Source organism: Phyllobates terribilis, unplaced genomic scaffold (genome assembly GCF_046119375.1).
Source record: "Phyllobates terribilis strain yellow unplaced genomic scaffold, ASM4611937v1 Scaffold_14__1_contigs__length_39327217, whole genome shotgun sequence".
In the NCBI taxonomy this organism is placed as follows: domain Eukaryota; kingdom Metazoa; phylum Chordata; class Amphibia; order Anura; family Dendrobatidae; genus Phyllobates; species Phyllobates terribilis.
The window spans coordinates 17,544,558-17,569,823 of record NW_027362774.1 but is presented as its reverse complement, the minus strand read 5'-3'; the positions used below and the strand labels follow the sequence as shown (position 1 = coordinate 17,569,823).

Genomic DNA, 25,266 nt, shown 5'->3' with positions numbered 1-25,266 from the left:
GCATACGGCACCTGAACAATGGGGTGATTTATCAGTAGGCTATTTAAATAGAGGGGGCATGCCACCATAATAAGCTCCACTTGTGTAAATACCTTTTAAAAGGGAGCCTTCTCGTTAACCCAATCCATTCCAAAGGAAGTCATGATCGGGGGAAAAGATCATTACCCTAGCAAAAATAAAATCACCAATTCATGAGCTAGTCATGAGAATGTCCAGCTTGTAAGACAAGTTTGAAATGTAACCATCTGGTGGTAAACAATCTAATTAAGTTATGTTTAATCCTACATTTCTGTCTCCTATTAGACTCTCTGTAGGTATACCATATTACAGTGCTTGGAGAGCTGACAATCACTATAATCTATATGAGCCTTATGAAGAATGTAGCAAAAGAAATGTTACAAATATGTTATCTCCACTTTACTCTGCAAAGATCCCATTTGGTCTGATTTTAATCTGGACTAAATGATCACAAATGAAACAACCATATCGGTCACCAGATTGGACCTCTGGTCAAGACCGTAGGCCATACACTATAGGATCAGTTGACTTTAGTTAAAGAGTAGTTATCTGGTGGCCAACACAAAGCATAATGTAATGGTCATCTGTGTGACAGGTCACAAAAATAAGAGGATACAAAGAAGCGTCTCATGTCAACTATTGGTTGGCTTGCAGATTTAGTGCATGTGCTTTAACACAGGTTGTGTGTGTTTCAGCCCACAGGGCAGGCAGGCATTGCTAGGATATTCTCTTACCAAAGTCATTAAGATTAATGCAGTAGATAATTTAGGAAGTATGTTTAAATGTAGCTGTCTGCACCTTATCTGCACAGATATCACTTTACCCAGTGATTTATCAGAGGCTGCTGTAATAGAGCTTTCTGCATAGAGAAGAGACATTTAACTCTTTATTGTATGATAAAGCAACGGGATACTAATGTGACCAAATATATATGGTGGTAAACAGCGTTGTATTTAGAGTTTGAGGGGCCTTTGGACCTCCCTATCCTGAGATAGATATATTATACCGTACCTTGTGGATTAGAAGACGCACCGGATTATAAGACACACACAAAATGATATTTTAATCCTTATAATCCGTTTTAACAGTAGTTTACCTGAGGGTGGCGGTGGTCACAAGAGCCAGGGTCACTGCTTCAGGAGGTCGGCGGCGGCAGGAGTAGGGTGACGCTGTGGGACCTCCACTCACCACCGAATTCTTCTGAGAGGACGGGTCCCACAACATCGCCCGACTCCTGCCGACATCCAGAAGCTTTGACCCCACTCCATCGCCGTAAATCCCCAGGTAAAATACCCTACTTTCGAATTATAAGATGCACCCCCTTTTTCCAACTAAATTTGGGGGGAAAAAGTGCGTCTTCTAATTCGAAAAATACAGTATCCTCCATCCTGATATATGTCCCTTATCCTGGGCCGCATCCTGATATACAGTACAGACCAAAAGTTTGGACACACCTTCTCATTTAAAGATTTTTCTGTATTTTCTTGACTATGAAAATTGTACATTCACATTGAAGGCATCAAAACTATGAATTACCACATGTGGAATTATATACTTAACAAAAAAGTGTGAAACCACTGAAAATATGTCTTATATTCTAGGTTCTTCAAAGTAGCCACCTTTTGCTTTGATGACTGCTTTGCACACTCTTGGCATTCTCTTGATGAGCTTCAAGAGGTAGTCACCGGAAATGGTCTTCACTTCACAGGTGTGCCCTGTCAGGTTTAATAAGTGGGATTTCTTGCCTTGTAAATGGGGTTGGGACCATCAGTTGTGTTGTGCCGAAGTCTGGTGGATACACAGCTGATAGTCCTACTGAATAGACTGTTAGAATTTGTATTATGACAAGAAAAAAGCAGCTAAGTAAAGAAAAATGAGTGGCCATCATTACTTTAAGAAATGAAGGTCAGTCAGTCCGAAAAATTGGGAAAACTTTGAAAGTGTCCCCAAGTGCAGTTGCAAAAACCATCAAGCGCTACAAAGAAACTGGCTCACATGAGGACCGCCCCAGGAAAGGAAGACCAAGAGTCACCTCTGCTTCTGAGGATAAGTTTATCCGAGTCACCAGCCTCAGAAATCGCAGGTTAACAGCAGCTCAGATTAGAGACCAGGTCAATGCCACACAGAGTTCTAGCAGCAGACACATCTCTACAACAACTGTTAAGAGGAGACTTTGTGCAGCAGGCCTTCATGGTAAAATAGCTGCTAGGAAACCACTGCTAAGAACAGGCAACAAGCAGAAGAGACTTGTTTGGGCTAAAGAACACAAGGAATGGACATTAGACCAGTGGAAGTCTGTGCTTTGGTCTGATGAGTCCAAATCTGAGATCTTTGGTTCCAACCACCGTGTCTTTGTGTGACGCAGAAAAGGTGAACGGATGGACTCTACATGCCTGGTTCCCACCGTGAAGCATGGAGGAGGAGGTGTGATGGTGTGGGGGGGCTTTGCTGGTGACACTGTTGGGGATTTATTCAAAATTGAAGGCATACTGAACCAGCATGGCTACCACAGCATCTTGCAGCGGCATGCTATTCCATCCGGTTTGCGTTTAGTTGGACCATCATTTATCTTTCAACAGGACAATGACCCCAAACACACCTCCAGGCTGTGTAAGGGTTATTTGACCAAGAAGGAGAGTGATGGGGTGCTACGCCAGATGACCTGGCCTCCACAGTCACCATCCCGGAACCCAATCGAGATGGTTTGGGGTGAGCTGGACCGCAGAGTGAAGGCGAAAGGGCCAACAAGTGCTAAGCATCTCTGGGAACTCCTTCAAGATTGTTGGAAGACCATTTCCGGTGACTACCTCTTGAAGCTCATCAAGAGAATGCCAAGAGTGTGCAAAGCAGTCATCAAAGCAAATGGTGGCTACTTTGAAGAACCTAGAATATAAGACATATTTTCAGTTGTTTCACACTTTTTTGTTAAGTATATAATTCCACATGTGGTAATTCATAGTTTTGATGCCTTCAGTGTGAATGTACAATTTTCATAGTCATGAAAATACAGAAAAATCTTTAAATGAGAAGGTGTGTCCAAACTTTTGGTCTGTACTGTATACAGTTAGGTCCATATATATTTGGACAGAGACAATATTTTTCTCATTTTGGTTCTAGACATTACCACAATGAATTTTAAACAAAACAATTCAGATGCAGTTGAAGTTCAGACTTTCAGCTTTCATTTGAGGGTATCCACATTAAAATTGGATGAAGGGTTTAGGAGTTTCAGCTCCTTAACATGTGCCACCCTGTTTTTAAAAGGACCAAAAGTAATTGGACAGATTAAATAATTGTAAAAAAAATGTTCATTTCTAGTACTTGGTTGAAAACCCGTTGTTGGCAATGACTGCCTGAAGTCTTGAACTCATGGACATCACCAGACGCTGTGTTTCCTCCTTTTAGATGCTCTGCCAGGCCTTCACCGCGGTGGTTTTCAGTTGCTGTTTGTTTGTGGGCCTTTCTGTCTGAAGTTTAGTCTTTAACAAGTGAAATGCCTGCTCAATTGGGTTGAGATCAGGTGACTGACTTGGCCATTCAAGAATATTCCACTTCTTTGCTTTAATAAACTCCTGGGTTGCTTTGGCTTTATGTTTTGGGTGATTGTCCATCTGTAGTATGAATAATAATAATAATTTTTATTTATATAGCGCCAACATATTCCGCAGCACTTTACAATTAAGCGGGGACATGTACAAACAATAAATTCAATACAAGGTGAGACAGTTTAACAGTTACATCAGGAGTGAGGTCCCTGCTCGCACGCTTACAATCTACATGGAAATGGGGGGACACAATAGGTGGAAAGTGCTTGTTATTTCAGGTCTGGCAATTATAATAAGTCGGGATTATCATATAAAGCTGTATGATCCGGTCATCAGCCTGTATGTTAAAGTGCAATACTCAATTACCGAGTGCAGTTATCGAGTGCATGGAGGGTGTAGAAACAGATGAACAGTAGGGTGCAGATTCTGAATAGTATTTAGGATGGAACAGGGGAAAGTTAGTTTACTGAGTAGTTGAGGTGGTAGGCTTGTTTAAAGAGATGGGTTTTTAAAGCGCGCTTGAAGACATCGGGGCTAGGCATCAATCGGATCGTCTGGGGTAGAGCATTCCAGAGAACTGGTGCAGCACGAGAGAAGTCTTGGAGACGGAGGTGTGAGGTTCGGATTATGGGGGATGTTAGCCTTAGGTCATTTGTGAAACGGAGGGCACGTGTAGGACGATAGACTGAGATGAGAGAGGAGATATAAGGTGGTGCAGAACTGTAGAGAGCTTTGTGGGTGAGAGCAATGAGTTTATATTGGACCCTGTAGTGAATGGGTAACCAGTGTAATGACTGGCACAAGGTGGAGGCATCGGTGAAGCGGCTGGACATAAATACGACCCTGGCTGCCGCATTCAGGACAGATTGGAGAGGGGAAATTTTGGTAAGAGGGAGACCGATCAGAAGAGAGTTGCAGTAGTCCAGACGAGAGTGAATAAGAGCGACAGTAAGAGTTTTAGCAGTTTCCAAAGTGACAAAAGGTCGGATTCTGGAGATGTTTTTAAGATGCAGGTGACAAGAGCAAGTGATTGATCGGATATAGGGAGTAAAGGAAAGGTTAGTGTCGAATATGACCCCAAGGCAGCGGGCGTGCTGCTTGGGAGTTATGGTTGACCCCTCCAAGGTAATTTCGATATTAGGTAGAGTTAGGTTACTAGAGGGGGGAAACATAAGAAGTTCAGTTTTGGAGAGATTCAATTTGAGATAGAGGGAGGACATGATGCTAGACACAGCAGATAAACAATCCTTGGTGTTTTGTATTAGGGTAGGGGTGATGTCAGGGGAAGAAGTGTATAGTTGGGTGTCGTCAGCATAGAGATGATACTGGAACCCAAATCTGCTGATTGTTTGTCCAATAGGGGCAGTGTATAGAGAGAAGAGGAGGGGGCCTAGGACTGAGCCCTGAGGAACCCCGATAGGCTCAGTCCTAGGCCCCCTCCTCTTCTCTCTGAAACGACGACCAATCAGTTTGGCTGCATTTGGCTGGATCTGAGCACACAGTGTGGCTCTGAATACATCAGAATTCATTCGGCTGCTTCTGTCCTGTGTCACATCATCAATAAACACTAGTGACCCAGTGCCACTGGCAGCCATGCATGCCCAAGCCATCACACTGCCTCCGCCGTGTTTTACAGATGATGTGGTATCCTTTGGATCATGAACTGTACCACGCCTTCGCCATACTTTTCTCTTTCCATCATTCTGGTAGAGGTTGATCTTGGTTTCATCTGTCCAAAGAATGTTCTTCCAGAACTGTGCTGGCTTTTTTAGATGTTTTTTAGCAAAGTCCAGTCTAGGCTTTTTCTTCTTGATGCTTATGAGTGGCTTGCACCGTGCAGTGAACCCTCTGTAGTTACTTTCATGCAGTCTTCTCTTTATGGTAGATTTGGATATTGATGCGCCTACCTCCTGGAGAGTGTTGTTCACTTGGTTGGCTGTTGTGAAGGGGTTCCTCTTCACGATGGAGATTATTCTGTGATCATCCACCACTGTTGTCTTCCGTGGGCGCCCAGGTCTTTTTGCATTGATGAGTTCACCAGTGCTTTCTTTCTTTCTCAGGATGTACCAAACTGTAGATTTTGCCACTCCTAATATTGTAGCAATTTCTCGGATGGGTTTTTTCTGTTTTTGCAGCTTAAGGATGGCTTGTTTCACCTGCATGGAGAGCTCCTTTGACCTCATGTTTACTTCACAGTAAAACCTTCCAAATGCAAGCACCACACCTCAAATCAACTCCAGGCCTTTTATCTGCTTAATTGAGAATGACATAGCGAAGGGATTGCCCACACCTGTCCATGAAATAGCCGCGGAGTCAATTGTCCAATTACTTTTGGTCCCTTTAAAAACAGGGTGGCACATGTTAAAGAGCTGAAACTCCTAAACCCTTCATCCAATTTTAATGTGGAGACCCTCAAATGAAAGCTGAAAGTCTGAACTTCAACTGCATCTGAATTGTTTTGTTTAAAATTCATTGTGGTAATGTCTAGAACCAAAATTAGAAAAATGTTGTCTCTGTCCAAATATATATGGACCTAACTGTATATCCCCATCCTGGTATATGTCCCCCGTTCTGCCACTGCTCTTTAATGTATAGAAAAAAATAAACCATTATACTCCCCTTCCCTCCACTCCCACACCACACAGCGTTCTCTTCTGAAGCCAGCATCTGACTTTAGCTTGCAAGCGACGGTAGCGCATGACGTCATGCACGCTGCTGGCCACTGATTGGCCGGCAGCGTGCATTGCCAAGCATGGACCCGATGGGTCTGTGCGGCGCATTACACTTTAGCTGAATCTGCGTCTGAGGACACACATCCAGCTGAAGAAATATTTGCTGCCATAGGCGGGTCCCTCACCCGCCGGGCCCAGTTGCAGCGGTGACCGCTGTGACTGCGGTAGTTACGCCCCTGGAGGTAGAAATGCAAATATTTCTTGTATTAATAACAATAACAAGTTATGTACATTGTCAATAGGGGAAAATTTCTTTGACTATGGGATTTAATCGGGGTCATCAAGAAATCCTACAGATAAACTACTGTATGTCAGTCCATAGTCTATTAGCAAAATTCACTGTATGTCATTTATATGTCAATACTTACCACTGTAAGACATTTGACATGACCCAATGAGGATGATAGGCTCCTATAGGCACAACACTATTGTTAGCTTTGTAATTGGGTATAGTGAGGCTGCACCTTCATACCTCCTCTGGCAGGGTCTAGTGCCAACACCGTGGTGATAAAAGGATTAGCAGTATAGGAAAATAAGATAATTCTTGGGACCTTGTATGACACAATGATTTTATTTGCAATTCTTAAAGTGCAATAGTGTTTTAACAACCTTTGACTCAACAAATGAAATGGACGACCATTGCACTTTCCGCCCTTTTATGATATATAGCAACCAAATAGAACCCCAATTCAAAAAAAAGTTGGGACACTGTGTAAAATGTAAAGACAACAATGACGAAATGATTTGGAAATCTCTTTTAGCCGAATATTATTCACATGAGAACATAGAAAAAAGATAAATTGAAAGTTGGGAGATTTTTGCATTTCATTTGAAAAAAATTAACTCATTTAGAAATTGAGGGCAGCAACAAATCTCAAAAAAAAGTTGGGACAGGGTTAATAAAAGGTTAGCAAAGTGGCAGTAATTAAAGACAAATGAAGTGACACTATTCAACTGAGTAATGTGACTGTTTAAAAAAAAAAAAGCATGTTAGAGAGGCAGAGTCTCTCTGAAGCAAAGATAGTCAGAGGTTCACCTGTCTGAACAGCTACGTCTAAAAATTGTGAAATAATTTCAGAAAAATATTCCTTGATGATGAGCTAATTTGTTTTCAAATAAAATGGAAAAATGTCTAACTTTCAGCTTCTGATCTGTGTTCTATGTTCTGTTGTAAATTAAATATGGCTGTAAGAGGATTTCAAACTCGTTGCATTTTTATTTTCTTTACAATTTACCAAATTTTGGAATTGGGGATGCATATTACACAATCTGATGCAAAGAGCAGTCCGTTCTCTAAACAAATAATCAAATATAAGTAATGCGCTGAAATACAATTACAGTCTCCATTCTGAGCAGAGATTGTCCTATGAAGCCCCGAGGATCATCTCATTTTTCCTATATTGCTATCAGCTAATTGATGATTTGGAAACTGCTGATGCTCCACAATCTCTGAAATCGCTGGATCTAGAAATATTATAGAAATGGAGATCTGATCTATAGAATTCTCTGAGAATGAAGTCAAATGAATCCAATGTGCTTTTACGATATTCTAGTACCCAGGATTTACACGTGCAGATTCTTCAAATAGCTAAACTTTGACATTGGCTAAAGGAATTTCTATTCCACAGAGAAAACAAACTACCGCCAAGGTGAGCTGCTGAGCTGACATTTTATTTAGAGACTTATGCAGCCCTGAAAGATTGAAAACTTTCATGGGGACCTGCAAGTAGCATCCAGTATAACATCAGAGACAGGTGACATTATTTCTTTATCTACTCAAAAGGAACGCTCTATCATTTATAGCTTTTAACGTGTTCACGATTTCTTGGAACGGCGATGCTGGAAAGCACGTATAGTAAATGAAAATTGCGTGAGATATTATCAAGCCAATGAGAATTGACAGTGCTTTCTAAAAAAAAAGAAAAGTAAAAGTTGCTAAATTTTGTCTTGACTGGCGATGATGAGTGGAAAAAAAGTATGCTACCTTACAATCAAACCTATAGCATACTCTTAACTTACATTTTAATGAGAAATATTGCAAAGCCAATACTTAAAATGAAAATTTGTGGTATGCAGTAAAAGTGAAAGTTTCAGTAAATATTCTGCACTACTATGAACCATTTGATTTTTTTTTATTAAATTAAATTGTGCTAACCTATTTAAAATAAACTACAAGCCTAATAAGTAAAAGAGGAACATATAGTCCAGTCCCCGAGGGGATAAGATGTGCTTGATAATTCCGTCTGCTGGTTCAATCATCACCATGCAAGAAACCTAAGGATCAATGCGAGCCACAATCTGCTCCTGAGAGGGGTCAATTCACAGTAGCAAGTCATTTTTTACAAGCAAAGCATAGACTTGGCAAGCGCCCCAAACTAAATCTGCCATTCTATATAACTGAAACTGTAGAACAGAGAAGATTAAGTGCTTGACATGCTGTTCTGAGACAATATGAACCTTCAATATGCAACACTGTCAATGAAGATTCCAGCATACTTTCATCAAAGCAGAGTGAATCTGCACCCTCACTCTGATGGTTAATCGGTTATAATACTTGCATCCATCTACATGATTGTGTAAGGAAAAATACAGGACGTTTTCCTTGGACAAGGATGAATGTGAGCTTTTTTTTTTAATCCAGCCTCTGGTTGATTAGGTATTACATTCAGGGCTGCCATATACAAAGGACAAATACTGTTACAACATGACCAGACCACATATTACCACCACATAGTGACCGAATATTACAATACTGATCATTAATTTAAAAAAAAACACAATACTAAGCGCCATTATACACAGGAGCTCTGTATATAGTATCAGTGTACAGGTAATACATTGATCACCAGTGACATTATACACAGGAGCTCTGTATATAGTATCAGTGTACAGGTAATACATTGATCACCAGTGACATTATACACAGGAGCTCTGTATATAGTATCAGTGTACAGGTAATACATTGATCACCAGTGACATTATGTCACGGGTGTGTCAGAGGTGACAGACAGTCGCCCTACAGTTGGTTACAGGAGATCTCTACGTTTGGCATCATCTTAGAGGCTGGCTGCCTCTAGGACCCAGCGGCTACCTCCCTCTGGCTAATTAGCTCCCTGGCCTGGGTGTATAAATAACTGGTGTATCTGAGAGGGAGGTGCCCGCGATATTCTCACTACTTGTGAGACTTTAGACATGCATGTGGCAATTGGTGAAGAGCCAATATAGGGACAGTAGTTGAGACAGGGTGACACTAGACCAGACTAGGAGGTCTCCCCTTCCTCCTTTCCCTAGAGTCTGGGCTCCCTTTCTGTTGCACTTAGTCTTTCCCACACCTGGCGTTGTTAGAACCTTGCTCTTAGGTTTTTTCCTTTGCTGGTCACATGACCTTGTTGGCCTATTTAATCCTGCTCCGCCCTTCTGGCTTTGCTGGACTTCATTGTATAACTACTTTCTAGCTAGCCTGTGCTCTGTATCTAACTCTGTTAGTTTGCTTGGTCTACGGACCTCTATGTTCTATATATTTTGTTTGTTCGTCTGTCTGCTACTATTTCTGTTAGGAGGTGTCCCATTTTCCTCCCAGTCCTTAGTACTTGTAGGGATTCCTTCCCCACATGTATAGGTCTCCGTACAGACTAGCTTAGGACTTTAGCAGGTCTGATCGCAGGATCAGGTTCCCTGTTACATCGTAGGGATTCAGCTGAGTTCTATCGTAGGGACAGATCTCCTCTCTTTCCTTAGCTCTGGTAGCAGAACATAACAGGCGTGACACATGTATATACAGAGCTCCTGTGTATACTATATAGTGTACAGGTAATAAAGTGATCACCAGTGACATTATACACAGGAGCTCTGTATACAGTATACAGGTAATACAGTGATCACCAGTGACAATATACACAGGAGCTATGTACAGTACAGACCAAAAGTTTGGACACACCTTCTCATTTAAAGATTTTTCTGTATTTTCATGACTATTAAAATTGTACATTCACACTGAAGGCATCAAAACTATGAATTAACACATGTGGAATTATATACTTAACAAAAAAGTGTGAAACAACTGAAAATATGTCTTATATTCTAGGTTCTTCAAAGTAGCCACCTTTTGGTTTGATGACTGCTTTGCACACTCTTGGCATTCTCTTGATGAGCTTCAAGAGGTAGTCACCGGAAATGGTCTTCCAACAATCTTGAAGGAGTTCCCAGAGATGCTTAGCACTTGTTGGCCCTTTTGCCTTCACTCTGCGGTCCAGCTCACCCCAAACCATCTCGATTGAGTTTAGGTCTGGTGGCTGTGGAGGCCAGGTCATCTGGCGTAGCACCCCATCACTCTCCTTCTTGGTCAAATAGCCCTTACACAGCCTGGAGGTGTTTGGGGTCATTGTCCTGTTGAAAAATAAATGATGGTCCAACTAAACGCAAACCGGATGGAATAGCATGCCGCTGCAAGATGCTGTGGTAGCCATGCTGGTTCAGTATGCCTTCAATTTTGAATAAATCCCCAACAGTGTCACCAGCAAAGCCCCCCCACACTATCACACCTCCTCCTCCATGCTTCACGGTGGGAACCAGCCATGTAGAGTCCATCCGTTCACCTTTTCTGCGTCGCACAAAGACACGGTGGTTGGAACCAAAGATCTCAAATTTGGACTCATCAGACCAAAGCACAGATTTCCACTGGTGCAATGTCTATTCCTTGTGTTCTTCAGCCCAAACAAATCTCTTTTGCTTGTTGCCTGTCCTTAGCAGTGGTTTCCTAGCAGCTATTTTACGATTAAGGCTTGCTGCACAAAGTCTCCTCTTAACAGGTGTTGAAGAGATGTGTCTGCTGCTAGAACTCTGTGTGGCATTGACCTGGTCTCTAATCTGAGCTGCTGTTAACCTGCGATTTCTGAGGCTGGTGACTCGGATAAACTTATCCTCAGAAGCAGAGGTGACTCTTGGTCTTCCTTTCCTGGGGCGGTCCTCATGTGAGCCAGTTTCTTTGCAGCACTTGATGGTTTTTGCAACTGCACTTGGGAACACTTTTAAAGTTTTCCCAATTTTTCGCACTGGCTGACCTTCATTTCTTAAAGTAATGATGGCCACTCGTTTTTCTTTACTTAGCTGCTTTTTTCTTGCCATAATACAAATTCTAACAGTCTATTCAGTAGGACTATCAGCTGTGTATCCACCAGACTTCGGCACAACACAACTGATGGTCCCAACCCCATTTACAAGGCAAGAAATCCCACTTATTAAACCTGACAGGGCACACCTGTGAAGTGAAGACCATTTCCGGTGACTACCTCTTGAAGCTCATCAAGAGAATGCCAAGAGTGTGCAAAGCAGTCATCAAAGCAAAAGGTGGCGACTTTGAAGAATCTAGAATATAAGACATATTTTCAGTTGTTTCACACTTTTTTGTTAAGTATATAATTCCACATGTGGTAATTCATAGTTTTGATGCCTTCAGTGTGAATGTACAATTTTCATAGTCAAGAAAATACAGAAAATCTTTAAATGAGAAGGTGTGTCCAAACTTTTGGTCTGTACTGTATATAGCGTCAGTGTACAGGTGATACAGTGATCACCAGTGATATTATACACAGGAGCTATGTATATAGTGTATAGTGTACAGGTAATAAAGGGGTCACCAGTGACATTATACACGGGAGCTCTGTACATAGTGTAGTGTCAGTGTACAGGTAACACACTGACTCACCGGTGACGTCTCTAATTTGAAGATATTCATCTTCACTTTTCATTCAGCGCAGACCGCCATCTTTTTTCCCAACCTGGACTCGTCTGTACATAAAATAACTCACAGTTATCTAGAGCACCGCTGCCAGAGCACAGTCCCCAACTTCTACACTACGCAGCTGAATACAGATGTGCACCCACCATTAATATATAGTTATTGTGCAACCAACCATTCCAAATTTAAATTGTAATCCCCCAGTGCTCCCCACTGACTGTCAATAGCCACTGTACACACCTAATAAATATATAAATTAATTAGCACCTGTACTCTTTCCCCAATTCAGTACCAGTCACTGCATCCTCAATGCCCACCACTCTGTACCTCCAGCTCCCACGATTCATTAGATTTACATGTCCCCCCTCCGCCCCAATTCATTGTCATGTCCTCTCTCCCACCCCCAGCCTCTATTCATTATCAACTGTTCTCCCCCACATTCAATACATCATTTACTCTCCTCCACCCTCAATTCATCAATATTTACTGCCTCCAGTCTCAATACATCATCATGTAATCCCCCACCCTCAAAATTCATCATTTGCTCTGCCCCCAGCTCCCAAGTCATCATTTGCTCTCCCCATCCCCCACCTTCAATTCAATTGCTGTTCTCCATCACCCAACCTCACTTCATCGTTTGCTGTCCCCCGTCCTCCTCACTTCATCATTTTCAGTCCCCCCCCTCTACCATCATTTGCAATCCACCGTCGCTCTCCCCCTCACTTCATCATTTGCAGTACCCCGCCCCCCTTCATTTCATAATTTGCAGTCCCCCCTCTCACGTCATCATTTGCAGCCCCCACTCACGTCATCATTTACAGTCCCCCCTCACGTCATTTGCAGTCCCCCCCTCCACTCACTCCATCACTTGCAGCCCCCCTCCCTTCACTCCATCATTTGCAGCCCCTCCTCCCCTCACTCCATCATTTGCAGCCCCCGCTCTCACTTCATCATTTGCAGTACCCCGCCCCCCTTCATTTCATAATTTGCAGTCCCCCCTCTCACGTCATCATTTGCAGCCCCCACTCACGTCATCATTTACAGTCCCCCCTCACGTCATTTGCAGTCCCCCCCTCCACTCACTCCATCACTTGCAGCCCCCCTCCCTTCACTCCATCATTTGCAGCCCCTCCTCCCATCACTCCATCATTTGCAGCCCCCCCACTCACTTCATCATTTGCAGTACCCCGCCCCCCTTCATTTCATAATTTGCAGTCCCCCCTCTCACGTCATCATTTGCAGCCCCCACTCACGTCATTTGCAGTCCCCCCCCCTCCACTCACTCCATCACTTGCAGCCCCCCTCCCTTCACTCCATCATTTGCAGCCCCTCCTCCCCTCACTCCATCATTTGCAGCCCCCCCTCTCACTTCATCATTTGCAGTCCCCCTCCCCTCACCCATTCAATCCATTTTGTAAAGAAAAAAGATTTTCATACTGTTATGCACACGCCCGGACTGACTGGCGTGAGCGTGATTAGTGATCCCACTGGACCATGAATCGAGGAGTGCCTGGAGGGACGTAACTAAGTATCAACCCAATCCGACCAAAGTTGCACGGCCGCTCAGTCGACTCCGTGAGCCAAGGAGGAACCGAGCAGAGGGACCAGGTGCTACTCCAGGTCAGACCCCGGTCACAGCTGTTTACCCACACCGGGGAATGCAGGAACAGGCAGGTTAGACTGGCATGTAGACAGGTGGGTACTGGCAAACACGGCTGGTATGCAGACAGGTGGATATTGACAGGCACAGCTGGTATGCAGACAGGTGGGCACTGGCAGGCACGGCTGACATGCAGAGAGGCGGATACTGGCAGGTAGAAACGCAGGCAGGATTGGGACCTGTACAGACTGGGACACAGGAACGGAGCCGCAGGTGCGGTAGACGAGCAGAGCAGAGCAAAACCCGAAGATGCGGTAGATGAGCTGAGCAGAGCAAAACCCGCAGATGCGGTAGACGAGCTGAGCAGAGCAAAACCCGCAGATGCGGTAGACGAGCTGAGCAGAGCAAAACCCGCAGATGTGGTAAACAAGTGAAGCAGAGCGGAACCGCTGGAGCGGTGAACAAGCAGAGCAGAAGGTGAAGGCAGACATGACAGGGCTCTGTTCACATGGAACAGACTGGAAAATACAGGAAGATAGTTAAAACACAGGAGATAGATACGGAGGCAGGGAAAGGGGACAAGCAGAACCAGATACACACAAGGTACTTTCAATGAAGTAGATAGTGGACACAAAACTCACAAACAGAAGTACAGAGACAACGAGTTGGAGTTAGGTGCAAGTTCAGACACTGCAGGCAAAGGGAAGGTACAGACATAGAGAGAAACAAGCAAAGGGCTAGGACACTGTTCAGACAGGAACTGAACCAGGAATAAGATACAGGAACGAGCCTGGGAACTCAGCCCCCAGGGTGGCAGAAACAGACTAGAAGTCAGAGATACAGGTAGCGGCCCTGGGTACTCGGCCCCCAGGGTGGAGGAAACAGACTAGAAGTCACAGGTACAGGAAAAGGCCCTGGGTACTCAGCCGCCAGGGTGGCGGACAGACTAGAGTCAGGACAGGACCTGGCACCTCAGTTGAAAAAGACAAACTGAGTGAAAGTGTTGCTCAGGCCCCTCCTACTGGGTGGAGGGGGTTTAAGTATCCAGTGACTCACAGCAATAGGCGGGGGACGCATTAGGACTGTACACAAGGTAGCTATAAGAAACAAGCAGAAAGCCGCGCCGACGCCCTAAGCAATCAGACAAGAGACATGGACACAGCAGGAACTGAAACAAAGAGTGCAGCATGGACTGACAGGTAAGATTGCGGTCTTGCATGGTGGGAGGTGGTGCACCATGCAAGCACGCCGCCAGGAATGTTACACATACAGTACAGACCAAAAGTTTGGACACACCTTCTCATTTAAAGATTATTTTCATGACTATGAAAATTGTACATTCACACTGAAGGCACCAAAACTATGAATTACCACATGTGGAATTATATACTTAACAAAAAAGTGTGAAACAACTGAAAATATGTCTTATATTCTAGGTTCTTCAAAGTAGCCACCTTTTGCTTTGATGACTGCTTTGCACACTCTTGGCATTCTCTTGATGAGCTTCAAGAGGTAGTCACCGGAAATGGTCTTCCAACAATCTTTAAGGAGTTCCCAGAGATGCTTAGCACTTGTTGGCCCTTTTGCCTTCAGTCTGAGGTTCAGCTCACCCCAAACCATCTCGATTGGGTTCAGGTCTGGTGACTGTGGAGGCCAGGTCATCTGGCGTAGCACCCCATCACTCTCCTTCTTGGTCAAATAGCCCTTACACAGCCTGGAGATGTGTTTGGGGTCATTGTCCTGTTGAAAAATAAATGATGGTCCAACTAAACGCAAACCGGATGGAATAGCATGCCGCTGCAAGATGCTGTGGTAGCCATGCTGGTTCAGTATGCCTTCAATTTTGAATAAATCCCCAACAGTGTCACCAGCAAAGCCCCCCCACACCATCACACCTCCTCCTCCATGCTTCACGGTGGGAACCAGGCATGTAGAGTCCATCCATTCACCTTTTCTGCATCGCACAAAGACACAGTGGTTGGAACCAAAGATCTCAAATTTGGACTCATCAGACCAAAGCACAGATTTCCACTGGTCTAATGTCCATTCCTTGTGTTCTTTAGCCCAAACAAGTCTCTTCTGCTTGTTGCCCGTCCTTAGCAGTGGTTTCCTAGCAGCTATTTTACCATGAAGCCCTGCTGCACAAAGTCTCCTCTTAACAGTTGTTGAAGAGATGTGTCTGCTGCTAGAACTCTGTGTGGCATTGACCTGGTCTCTAATCTGAGCTGCTGTTAACCTGCGATTTCTGAGGCTGGTGACTCGGATAAACTTATCCTCAGAAGCAGAGGTGACTCTTGGTCTTCCTTTCCTGGGGCGGTCCTCATGTGAGCCACTTTCTTTGTAGAGCTTGATGGTTTTTGCAACTGCACTTGGGGACACTTTCAAAGTTTGCCCAATTTTTCAGACTGACTGATCTTCATTTCTTAAAGTAATGATGGCCACTCATTTTTCTTTACTTAGCAGCTTTTTTCTTGCCATAATACAAATTCTAACAGTCTATTCAGTAGGACTATCAGCTGTGTATCCACCAGACTTCTGCACAACACAACCGATGGTCCTAACCCCATTTATGAGGCAAGAAATCCCACTTATTAAACCTGACAGGGCACACCTGTGAAGTGAAAACCATTTCCGGTGACTACCTCTTGAAGCTCATCAAGAGAATGCCAAGAGTGTGCAAAGCAGTCATCAAAGAACCTAGAATATAAGACATATTTTCAGTTGTTTCACATTTTTTGTTAAGTATATAATTCCACATGTGTTAATTCATAGTTTTGATGCCTTCAGTGTGAATGTACAATTTTCATAGTCATGAAAATACAGAAATATCTTTAAATGAGAAGGTGTGTCCAAACTTTTGGTCTGTACTTATATCACTTACGATCTCCTGCAGGCACATCTCAACTTCTGCTGTCCTGGCAACAGCCAGTGTCGTGTGTACATGACGGAGCGTATGCGATGACATCATTGTGTACACGCCGTCACCTGACCAGAAGTCCGGAGAAGGCGGAGGGAGCTGGAGCTGCGCAGCCTTTCAGGTACTTTGTTGGCCGTGGAGCTCCGGGAAAGCTCCCGGCGCCGAGGTATGCGCGGCCGAAGGCGCACAGCACTTTGTTACATCCTGGGGCCTGATGAGCAGAAGCACAAGAGGAGGGGCTCTGACTGGGTCCGGGTCCCCTCTGCTCACCGGGCCCCGTACAGCAGTAAGGGCAGTAATGCCCTGATGGCGGCCCTGATTAGGTTATAGCATATTACAGATATTACTCTTGAAAATATGGGAGCAAATCTTCCATGAAAGATGATTTCCACAAAGGTCACACACAAAGCTCTGGTGGAATTTCTCTATAATTAGAAGCTGGGGCTAACTGGGTACACAGCCATATGGCGCTGCATTGGGGGCCATATGTTAGATATGTTTTTCCATAATTTTCAAAAGAGACTTCTCCTGTAAGACAGTATGCAGTGGAGCATGCCAAAGTAGGTCCATTCCACTTACCACCAAAAAGAGCACAACTCTACCACATCGTGTGTATCAGGTATTGCAGCTCAGCCCTATTCATTTATATGAGGCTAAACTGCATACCAAACAATGCTCAAAGAAAAGGGGGGCGCTGTTCATAAAGAAATAACAGGCAACTAATCTCACAGAATTTAAAACGTCTGCACCTTATCACCCATTCAACCACACTGTTCCAACTCCATACATCATGAACATCTGGCTACTGTCAGGTCTTGGACCCCAGCAATCCTATGGATAGGTCATCAGTATATTAGTCTTAGAAAACATCATTAATAATGTACAAACTCAACTTTAAAAGCCTAGACCTTATATGTAGTGTCATGTAAATATGGTAATATACTTACTGACTGGCCACGACTGCAGCTGAGCTTTAGGCTGTGTTCCCACAATGCGTTTTTTAAGCGTTTCCGCAGCGGCAAAAAGGCTGCAGAAACGCTTAAAAAATGCATGGTAGAAGGCCTGCCATGGTCGCCAATGATAATCCGCATGTGCTGTGCACATGCTGCGGAAATTTCCGTTGCGGAAAAAAACGCAGCACTACCAATTATTTTGTGGAAGTGCTGCGTTTTCGCCGCCATTGACTTGCATTGGAACGCATGGATTATGCATCACTGCATCTGTACATGCAGAATCCATGCGTTTCAATGTGCGGATGGTACCCGGGTCTAGAGGAGACTCTCCTCCGGACCCGGGTACCATAGAAACTGTGAAAAAAAGAATAAAATACAAAAATAAAGATTATATTTACCTTCTGGCCGCCCGCGGTGCACTACACTGTGTTCCAAATTATTATGCAAATAATATTTTCTCAGATTTTCCCAAATTCCCTATATGAATTGCAGTCATTGTAATTTTCCAGTCAAATAACTATTAGAGTACAATTGAAAGGTTTTTGTACAAACTGCCTATGATAACAGGATATTTTTAAAAAAATAAAAAACTCAAACTGCACTCAAAATGCATGTTCCAAATTATTATGCACAGCAGAGTTTTCAACCTTTTCATTTTAATAAAGAACCAAAAAATCGTCATTTTTGCAATTATAAGCATTAGCAGGTTATTACACACTGAAATCAAACAGTTTTCAACTCAAAACTTTATTCTAGGTGATGTTACATTTGCACATAGGACCCCTTGTTGGAAAGCAGCTTCTGAACTCTCTCGTCCATTGAATTTGTCAGGTTTTGGATTGTTTCTGCTTCAATTGTTTTGCATGAGGACAGAATACCCTCCCAGAGCTGTTGCTTAGATGTGAACTGCCTCCCGCCATCATAGACACTCCTTTTGATGATGCTCCAGAGGTTCTCAATGGGGTTGAGGTCAGGGGAGCATGGGGGCCACATCATAAGTTTGTCCCCTTTTATGCCCATAGCAGCCAGAGATGCAGATGTGTTATGTGCAGCATGAGACGGGGCATTATCATGCATGAAATGATCTCGATGGTCCAGATGGACGGAGTGGAGGATGGCTGGTTGATGGACACCCCATGCAAACACGGCTACGGCGCTAATGAGGAGGTGGAGTAATGTTTTGGGCAGGAATCATGGGGAGAGGGATTGTTGGCCCCTTTAGGATCCCTGAAGGGGTAAAAATGAACTCCATAATGTATGTTGAGTTTCTCAAACAGCACTTCCTGCCATGGTTCAAGAAGAAGAACCGTGTATTCCGCAGCAAGATCATTTTCATGCATGATAATGCCCCGTCTCATGCTGCACATAACACATCTGCATCTCTGGCTGCTATGGGCATAAAAGGGGACAAACTTATGGTGTGACCCCCATGCTCCTCTGACCTCAACCCCATTGAGAACCTCTGGAGCATCATCAAAAGGAGTGTCTATGATGGCAGGAGGCAGTTCACATCTAAGCAACAGCTCTGGGAGGGTATTCTGTCCTCATGGAAAACAATTGAAGCAGAAACCATCCAAAACCTGACAAATTCAATGGACGAGAGAGTTCAGAAGCTCCTTTCCAACAAGGGGTCCTATGTGCAAATGTAACATCACCTAGAATAAAGTTTTGAGTTGGAAACTGTTTGATTTCAGTGTGTAATAACCTACTAATGCTTATAATTTCAAAAATGACCATTTTTTTGTTCTTTATTAAAATGAAAAGGTTGAAAACTCTGCTGTGCATAATAATTTGGAACATGCATTTTGAGGGCAGTTTGAGTTTTTTATTTTTTAAAAAATATCCTGTTATCATAGGCAGTTTGTACAAAAACCTTTCAATTGTACTCGAATAGTTATTTGACTGGAAAATTACAATGACTGCAATTCATATAGGTAATTTGGTAAAATCTGAGAAAATATTATTTGCATAATAATTTGGAACACAGTGTATTCCTTTCATGCCGGCAGCTAGCAATGGACTGAAGGACCTGTGCTGACGTCATAGTCATGTGACGGGTCACACGACGCTGACGTCGGCAGGTCCTTCAGTGTACCGCTGCCGGCAAGGGAGAACGGAAGGAAGCAAGACACCGGGGGCCATCAGAGGGTAAGTATATATTTATTTTTTTATTTTTTACTATTCTTTTACGGTCACACTATATATGCCGGTTGCATGGATTTATATAGTGTGACCAAGTTGACAAGCACTTTCCAAGTGATGCTAAAATCGCTTGTCAACCCGCATGCAGAAATGCAAGTGAAGAACGCTTCACATCCGCATGTCCCTGGCAGGAAAACGCATGTACAATCCGCATGTACAATCCGCATGCGTTTTTTTCTGCCAGGGAGATGCAGAAACGCTCAGGAAAAAATCCTGAGCATTTCTGCATCGTGTGCACATAGCCTTACTTAGTGCTCATACACATTGATATAAGGAAGGGAAGCATGTGAATAAACACTAGAGTAATCCAAAGGCCACTAGATTTCAACCAGGACTGTGTGTAAAATTGTTTCCTTTTTATTTTAGGTGAACTGTTGCAATAAAAAAAAATTCTTGGAAATGTGCCTAAAGTAGCCTAGAGAAATCAACTTAGGTTGCAATGCATGAATTGCCATCTACAGGTTAAGAAGCTGCATTGCATATGTTAAAAATAATGTATAGGAAAATGACTTGTAAGGCTATGTTCACACACCGTGTCACTGCAGCATTTTTAGCTGTTTTTTATGCAAATAAGAAAATGCATTTTACAGTACCAACAAAAGCGACGAGATTTCAAAAATCTCATGTACACACTTGGTTCTATTTTTCCTGACTGAATTTGAGATCTGCAGCTTTTCTAAATCTGCCGCCGGTGAACTGTTTCAGTGTTTTTTCAGCATTTTTTTTCACCAATAGAAAGCAATGAGAGATTGCAAAAAAAAAAACGCTGCAATACTAATAAGAAGGCAGGTTTTGGCGGCAGAAAAAAAAATGCTGCAAAAACGTTGTTTGTCAATATAGCCTAACTTGTTACTTCATTTTAAATATTCTACAAATTCAAAAACACAAAAGGTAATCTGCTGGGAACGATGTTTTGATTAAATGATCATAAAATTCAGATCCGTCCTGTATGCTCATTCATCTCAGCCGCACAAAAGAATGTTTCCCTTACAGGATAGTAATGCAAAGATAGCATCACTTAAAGGGGTTGTTCCCTTTCAAATATAATTTGTTCCTTGGCGCATTTTGTTTAAAAAAAAAAAAACACAAATTATGCTGTACTAACCTTTCCAGGGTCAACCAGGAGTCTCCGCCGCTGCTCCTGATATGCGGCATTGCTGTGACGCTGAAGTCCTGTCGACGGTGCGGCAGCCAATCAGTGAGCACAGCAGCTCTGAGCAGTCCAGTGTAGACAGAACGTCCAGCTCTGAGCCACAGAGCGCAAGCCAGTGCCAGACAAAGGGAGCAGCGGCGGAGACTCGCCAGTGGACCCTGGGAAAGTGAGTATGGAGTGTTTGTTTTTTGTTCTTAAATAAAATTGTTACGATACTGGCGTAGTACTGTTGGAAACCAGTGGCCGAAGGAGCACGAGCAGGAACAGCAAGCGGTAGTAGAAGTTCTTGTAGTTAGCAAAAAAGTTGTAGGAAACAATCCGTAGATAGTTGAGAACAATCTAGGTAAGAATGTTCAGGAGCTTTGGAGACTGGAAACTAGGCTAAGAGCAAGACACAATACTCGAGCAACGAGTGAGAGATTCATGCGGCTTTAAGTGGGCCCAAACAGGAAACAAGATGGATCCCACAGGTTCAGAATCTGCCATCTTAGTAAAGGGCAATTGCAGAACACAACAGCAGCCTCCAGTGGTAAGGAGTGGGATTGCAGCATAATTATTAAGGTGAACAATAGCAGCCACTAGTGGTCAAACTGTAGAAGGACAACTGGAATTCTAACAAAAATGCAGTTACGGATGAATTCTATTTGAAAAGGAACAACCCTTTTAACTAACATTTCTTTCTGAATATTACCATGTCTGGCAATGGTCAGACTGATACAGCCTTGGGTCTAAAGTACGTTCTTTATGCAACTGAAAGACCACAACGGTAATGATATGGCACGGGAGGCCTGTCTATTTTGTGTTGGCAGGAAGCCCTTGCAGATCTGAACAGACTTCATACTTACAGCAGTATTAGGAATAAGTGGTGGATTGTTGTCAAGCTAATACACACTGATTGCCTGTGGATTTAGCTATGTCAACTCAGCAGGTACTGAATAAGAGCCTACAGCTGAATGGATGGCTGAAGAAATAGCATCAGGCCTGAAGTAAGAAATTCATAGGAAGGCCATACTGTAGGGGGTGTAAAATGAATACAAAATTATATATATTTTATGTTTACAGAATAATATAGAATCACCGCTTTCTTGGAACATATTGCTTTTACGCCATGTCCCTACGTGCAAAAACACTTTTTTTTTCTAGCTGCATATTTTCCGCTGGTGTCCACTATAAAACACGCAATGGCAATCTGATCTGATTATTGTGGGTTTTAGTGCAGATTTGAAGCGGGGTTTTCACACCAGAGATGATGAGGAATAAGATTCTTGAGTACTAGTGCTATCGGTGACTTTCACGCATAGAACTTGTACATGTGATAGTCTATGGGGGCCACTCACACGGCAGTGATTTTTCACGGTCCGAGAGGTCCGCGAAAAATAGTGGAGACATGTCCGATTTTGTTCCAAGGGTCGGATCTAAATTGGCAAATGGAAGTCAAAGGGTCTGTGAAAAAAAAATCAGACTTGCACTTTGATAACCTCCGAGCGCAAGTCTGATTTTCATGGACTGTCAGAATGAAGATAGTGGAGAATTTTTTTTATTTTTTTTAAATTTCTCCAAGTTCAAGAAAATCGGATCGCACTCGGATCATACTCTGCTCAGATCAGAATAACAGGTCCGTTTTTCTTGTACGTGGAAAAATGGGACGTCTGAATGAGCCCTAACTCTGCGAGAATCAGTTATGAAAACTGATATTTGATTGAAGAAAGATGACCCTGGAGGCTTGAAATGTCAGCTGTCCAATATACTATTAACAAGCTCGAACATCTTCAAACAAGTTAATGGTGGAACCGAGGCAAGTTATACATTAATCTCTGTAATGTTCACATTTTTAGGTCAAGTTACTATCTAAATTATTAGTTTAGAAGTGACTATGTAAATTCCAGGAATAATTCTAAACATTAAAGCTCTGACAGCTATTTCATTACATTGTATTTAGTTACCTGCAGGCTTTACTCTACACCATAGAATATTCTCTCACTTATACAGTGTATTATATATATATATATATATATATATATATATATATATATATATATATATATATATATATACACACAGTATATCTATATATATATATATATTATCCCGTCTGTCTGTCTGTGTGTCTGTCTGTCCAGGAAATCCCACGTCGCTCATTGGTCCGGCAGCGGCCAATCAGCGCCGGGGGATTTCTAAAAAAAGATGGCGGCCGTTAGCAGCTCATCTGCGGGACAGAGCTGAGCGGCGATGCAGCCAGGAGATGACCGGCGCGAGGCGCTCATCTCCCGGCCGGCAACAGCAGAAGGAACCCGACCGCCGGACCCATCTGCGGGACGGAGATGCAGCCGGGAGATGAGCGGCGCCAGGCGCTCATCTCCCGGCCGGTAGCAGCGGAAGGACCGCCGGCGCCGCTGACCTCCATGCGGAAGGGAGGACCGGGGAGCGGCGCTGCGGGTCGGGATACTTCTGCTTCGAGCGCCCGCTATGTCCCGGGTTTTCGCAGCGGATGTAGCCGCACAGGCAGCCGCTCCCCGGTCCTCACAAAGATGATTCGATGATTGGTCGCGGTCTTCGAACCCGACCAATCACTGATCTTAGTGCAAAACTTAAACACTATTGTGCTGATTGATCGCCGACGCTGCCCACGACCAATCACCGATTTGGGCGCCAAATTCAAATATCGGCCGCGACCAATCAGCACAGCGGTGTTTAAATGTGGAGCCAAGATCGGTGATTGGTCGCGGCCGATATTTAAATTTGGCGCCCAAATCGGTGATTGGTCGCGGGCAGCGCCTGCGACCAATCAGCGATTTTTCACACAAATGTCCGGACCTTTGTAACACTATGCGGATACTGTGGGGACATCAGCGGCTAGGGTGTGAAGGGAGGACCGGGGAGTGGCGCTGCGGGTCGGGATACTTCTGCTCCGAGCGCCCGCTCATCTCCCGGCTTCTCAGAGTGGAAGTATCCGCACAGGCAGCGCCGCTCCCCGGTCCTCACTAATACGATTCCACTCCCCGCTACTCACCAATACGATTCGCTGATTGGTCGCGCTCTCCGCGACCAATCAGTGATCTTGGCGCTAAAGTTAAACACCGCTCTGCTGATTGGTCGCGGCCGCTGCCCGCGACCAATCACCGATTTGGGCGCCACATTTAAATAGCGGCCGCGACCAATCACAGATCTTAGCGCCACATTTAAACACTGCTGTGCTGATTGGTCACGGACGCTGACCGTGACCAATCACCGATTTGGGCGCCACATTTAAATAGCGGCCGCGACCAATCACCGATCTTGCCGCGACATTTAAACACTGCTGTGCTAATTGGTCGCGGACTCCAGCCGCGACCAATCAGCGAGCTTGGCGCCAAATTTAAACAATGCTCTGCTCATTGGTTGCGGACGCCAGACGCGTCCAATCAGCGAGATTGGCGCCAAATTTAAACAACGCTCTGGTGATTGATCGCGGTCGCTGGCCGAGATCAATCAGCAGTATTGGCGCAAAATTTAAACACCGCTCTGCTGATTGGTCGTGACTAATCAGCGATTTTGGTGCCAAATTTAAACACGCTCTCCAGTCCTCACTAACACGGTTCGCTGATTGGTCGCGGCCGCCACCCGCGACCAATCACCAATATTGCCGCCAAATTTAAACACTGCTTTGCTGATTGGTCGCGGTTGCCGAACGCGACCAATCAGCGATTTTGGTGCAAAATTTAAACACCGCTCTGCTAATTGCGCCCCGTCGGCCGCATACATATTCTAGAATACCCGATGCATTAGAATCGGGCCACCATCTAGTATATCTATATATATCTATATATAGATATATATCATGACATGAATGTACATTACTGCACACTACTAATGTTCTGCATTTTAAATAAAATTATGTACTGCATCAAAAATTGTAAGGACCTACTAAATGTATAACAACTGCATTATTATCTGTGGTCACTTTTTTTTTTAGACCTTCTGGTTTTAGACTGAAAATTCTTAGCATTTTTTGTGTTTATGTCAAGATACAGTTCTAGAAGGTAGAGGAAAGAATCAATGCAATGAGGATGTGCACAGCTAATAAACGAATAAGTATATGATTTTATTGATACAAAAAGGACACACACAAGGTAATAAAATCACTTAAAAAATGTACAAAACCGTACCCCTGCCCTGAACTTTTTGTATCAATAAAATTGTATAACTTATTCATTTATCAGGTGTGCACATCCTTATTGCATTGATTCTTTCCTCTCCCTACTAGAGTTGTTAGTGTCTTCAATGCAGGATTCAGCACCCGCTTTTCTAATCATGCATGGTTATATACATTAATGGTATTTCGGTGCACCCCACCCTCTATGAAGATACAAAAAAGTAGAAATAAACCTGCTACTATAGTTTGCATCATAAGTAGAATGAAAAACAATGAA

At 43.6% G+C, this 25,266-nt stretch overlaps 1 protein-coding gene across 3 annotated transcripts in view; it reads left to right on the top strand.

The window, feature by feature from the left end:
- The window catches only part of ZNF469 (zinc finger protein 469), a 562,435-nt gene that overhangs the window by 523,070 nt on the left and 14,099 nt on the right, over positions 1-25,266 (top strand). The window lies entirely within an intron of this gene.